Genomic DNA, 4878 nt, shown 5'->3' with positions numbered 1-4878 from the left:
TTAGATCGCCATCGTTCGTAGTGTGGATCCACGTGATTAGGGAGTAGGCTAACTTGAGGCCTCTAACCATATGGCCCCCATCATGTGGATGGAAACACAAATTGGGCCCCTCCACATTTAAACCAGAGTGCCATGAGAAACTTCTTTCGCATATCACCATAAAATCTATATATATGATGTTTTAAGGTGTAACGAGGGAGATTCATAAAGCTTACCTTGGTCCTAGCCAAGTTTATGTTCAATTAAGAAACAATATAACCATTACCAAGTTATGCCTAGACCTGATACATGTTATCCATTTAACATGGTCATGACCATTATCTTAAACAAAAATGAATGTCTCAAATGATATGAAAAAAATGGGGTATAGTTTATATAATCCAAGTACCTTAACAAATCCAAGTTTGAGGATGCGTAATTTGCCGAGGAGAGAATTAGTAATCAAGACCTCATAATATAAAAGTAAACCTGAAATGGAAACTATAATGATTCCTTCATGTGTAAATAATATAATATCCAAACTGCCAGTAACAAGAAAGATGTGGTTCTTAGAAGAAAAAAAATGTTACCGGGTAAATAGAATGCTACTTGGGTGAATTTTAACATCAAATTAGTATTTTAAATGACTTAAAATATTGAGTTTGAGTTCATGTAAGAAGCTATAAAATAAAAATATGCATAACTATCACTAGTAGAAAAGTTAATTATGCATATGTGTGTTGTGGCCATCATATTTTTATCTTTTCCCCCTTTTGGATTCTTCTTCCCCTCCTTAAAAGCTTCTTGTTGCTCCTTTTGCTTCGATCCACTTGATTGCGCTCTTTTCAGGCCTATGCTTTCCAGGTATTGTGCCTGTACACAAGCCTCGTTCACCAATTCAGGCTTGAAAAACATCAGTTTCTCACGCAGATGGGTGCAGACCCCAAAAATACTTGAGGAGTACATTTGGGTTCTTTGGAGAGATACCCAACATTATAATCATCTTCCTGAATTCTATGAAGTACTCCTACACACTTTGGCCTAACTTTTTCTTGAAGTAATGCCACTGGATCCACTAGTCCTCCATGTACCTGATGGGAAAAAACTGTGACTTAATGAGGGTTTTAAAATCCTCCCACTTAGTCATTGAAGTTTCTCCCTCCAACCTCATGGTTTTCGTGTGGCTCTCCCACTAAGTCAGTGCATGGCCTTCTAATTCTAGTCACGCGAATGAGATATTTTTCCCTTCCTCGATCTGATGGATGTTGAAATAAACTTCCAATTGCTGCAACTAGTGGTTCAGCTTTAGAGTGTCGATCTTGCTATGGTACAACTTGATATCGAATTTTTCTTCCATTTTGAATAGGGATTGATTCACGACACTCGAAGTGGATTGATCTTTTATGGGTTCTTTCCTCGGTTAGTTCTCTGTGTCTTCCCGATCTCATGACCCCTTCTGATTTTCCCTCTATATTCAAACCCCCATACTCTCCAAATATCCCCAGCTTATTGCTTAGGGCCTCCATGAGGAGATTTACATTGCAGTTTATATCCACGACTTGTTGTTCGAGCCGTGAAAACCTCACCTTTACAAGATCACGAGGTTTGTTTACAGATTCATCAATCATGATTAGGGTTTTATGGTTTTTGACCCTGATGGCCTAGATCCCCTAAAAATATCCACAAATACCCAAAGAAATTTGGCTTTGATACCAAATGATCCATAAACTATCGTGGATATTCCACTAGACATTTCGTCACAACAGATCTAATATAATATTATATTGAAAATATGAGATTCTACATTGTTATTGTTTTATTAGACTTTAATATTTGTATATTTAACCATAATTAGTGCATGCATGTGAATGGAAATTATGTAGAAAATTAGAGAACGATAGAATAAGCACACACACACACATAATACACAATATATGCTCTAGGAAACCCTTTCGAGAGAAAACCTAGCTGGAAGGTGAGGCTGCTTTGCTCTCTCTCTATCTAGAAATATGGTACAAAGAAGTAATGCTTGTGGCATGTGGGCTAATACTGTGCACAAATCCTCATTTTCTACTCTACCTCCTATCTCTCCTAGCTATCTTTACTCAATTATGGAACAAAATTCTCTCGAATGTATGGAATGCCTCTTCCTCCTAGTGGCCCAGTTATAACACAGTTTGATAGCCTATTGGTGGTTAATTTTGACTACATCAACTCTTAACTAGAGTTACAATATAGAATATTCTAGAGTATTTTACATCATAATCAAGTGAATAACCCCTTTTCCATGAATAATGGGGGTTGACGCGACATCCTTCCGAACTATAGGTGTGAAAACAAGAAGGTCAACTTCTAAGTGGCATAAATTTTGCATATGGAGTCTGATTGATGTGCTTCTTGCGTCGTTGGAAATATATTTGTGTGTAGAATAGCATGAGTTGGTGTGACATCAAAGCAATAAATTTTTAACCCCCAAAAATTTCATTTGATGCCTCAAAACGCTCCTGAAAGGTTTTAGACCCTATTTTGCCAAACTGGTTCCCGCTGGTAAAAACAGTTCCGTGAGCTGATTCCTTCACTTTTTCCACTCCAAATGCATCAAGATGGATGAAAAATAATATAATGATCAAATCTGGGTGACAATTATGATTCACATTTTCAATGAGAAGCACATCCTTTGCTGTAGGATCCTTGCCTCCAAGCTTGATTATGCATGTTCCTATGATGTTTGCAAATCTGTCATTTCCAAAAGATAATGTTCCATCCTTTCCTTATTTTAGAGATATAAATTTGTTTCTATCTTCAGTAATATGTGTTTACCAGTCACTATCAACATACCATACATTCTTCTTGCATTGAGAGTTTATGGCAAGTGCACAACTCTTAGTTTTCTTCTTCCAAACCTCTGGATGAGCATTTTGATTTTGTTGTGATTCCCTTGGTAGAGCAGTTAACTTGCATTATTTAGCCAAATTTCCAAAATTATTGCATTTATGGAATTTTACTTCGTTTCTTAAATATCCCATGTCATAGTTTTTCTTGAAATCCTCTTGAGAATTTTTGGGATGATCATTCCTGAATGACCTTCCATAATTGCCCCTATAGCTATCATAGTCCTGGAAATTTACTGCTTTATGGCCAAAATTTCTGCAAGAATAAAAAACACGAAGAACAATGGTTTTATACCTGAGAGGGGGGTACCTTCTTCATTTAACTATTCTCCAAGAATCTTCTTGTTGATTTTTTTGTCTCTTGAACCTTTTTTTCTACTGGGAAGCCTCTTTCCTTCTTGATAGATCCTTTAGCAGTTTATGCATAAGTTTTTTGTTCATCTCCTTTTTTTTCATGGAGGATCTTAAGCCTTTTACGAATATTTCCCTGTATTCCAATCCAATCTTGTCATTGTGTGGTGTTTGACTATTGATGAGCTCATCAAATGCTCTGGAGATATTTACAAAATTTTGTTGGGCATTTCTTCTTTGTGCTTCCTTTCATAGAGAGACTATCTATGTTTCTAGATCTTCCCTTGCCTTGTTTCTTTCTTCCAATTCTCTTCTGATTGATTCTTCAATTTTTATGGCTTCTTCCAACTGCACCTTAAGGTTTATGATGGTCTCTTTGACTCTTCATTCTTCTTATTGAGGCTTTTCCCGTGTTATTTTACTTATTTCAATTTGGTTTCTAGAGATTTGGCATTTCCTTTTTCAACCTTGAGTTCCTTTATAACTCTGATCATCTTGTTTTGAAATTTGATTTGGTCCATATCTTCTTCATATTCTTCTTCTTCTTCAGGAGCTTCCTTCCTGTTGTCCCTATCCATGAATAACACTCTTTCTATGCCATTTTCTTCATCAATTTCACTTTGTTCTTCATATGAGAATTTGTCTTCTTTAGAGAAAAAACTTTTCTTAAAGCCTTTCCTTTTACCTTGCTTGTTGAATCTTCTTTGATTTTACTTTCCTTTCCTGGGTGCTTCTTCTTCATAAAATATTTTATGAGGAAACTTAGCTGCAAAATGACCAATATCACCACAAATTAGACATATTAAGGGAAGTTTACCCTTGAATTTACTTGTTCCTCTTTTCAATTTTCTCATAAAGTTTGCAACTTCATCTAAGTATTCATGATCGCAACAATTGCAACTTGGCCTTGATTCCTGTTTGTTTTTCCCTATCTTCTTGGATGTTGCGAATGTTTCTTCTCGGTTAGATGGAATTTCTTGTTCTTTTCTCATTTCGTAAGTTGTAAGTATTCCATGCAATTGGTCCATGCTAAGATTTTCTAAATCATCTCTTTCTTCTAACATAAAGACTTTAGCATTGAACCTCTCTGGAAGTGATCTTAGTATCTTTCGGACAACTACCTTGTTATCCATTGGTTCTCCTAATCCTTCTATGGCATTCACTATTTCATCAACACAGAGAAAGTAAGTTGCAATGTTTTTCCTCTTCGTTCATTTTCAGCTACTCAAATTGACCTTGGTGGGTCTGGAGCTTGGCCTCCTTTACCTTGTTGTCTCCTTCATATATATTTTGAAGCCTATCCCAAATTTCTCTTGTTGATTTGCAGTGCATCACTTTGACATATCCAAAATCTAACACACAATTTAGGAGGGCATTTTTAGCTTTTCCATTTCTTGCGTAAAGCTTTCAGTCATCATCATCCAAAGGACGAGTCAAAGGTTCCTTGTATTCGTTCAACAAAACATTCCAAACCTCAAATCCTTTCACTTCAAGGTATGCCTTCATCCATCTAGTCCAAAACGCATAGTTGTTCCCTTTGAGTACTGGAATTATTGGCTTATTCCACTCCATGATCTCCTTCCATTTGTTAAACTGCTAGTGAAGGAACTTAACTCTGATACCAATTTTTGGAAACACTGAGAGGGGGGTGAATCAA

This window comes from Pinus tabuliformis, chromosome 9 (assembly GCF_031772625.1).
Source record: "Pinus tabuliformis cultivar Carrire ecotype Pingquan chromosome 9, CPIR1, whole genome shotgun sequence".
In the NCBI taxonomy this organism is placed as follows: domain Eukaryota; kingdom Viridiplantae; phylum Streptophyta; class Pinopsida; order Pinales; family Pinaceae; genus Pinus; species Pinus tabuliformis.
Note: the sequence above shows the minus strand (reverse complement) of the source record.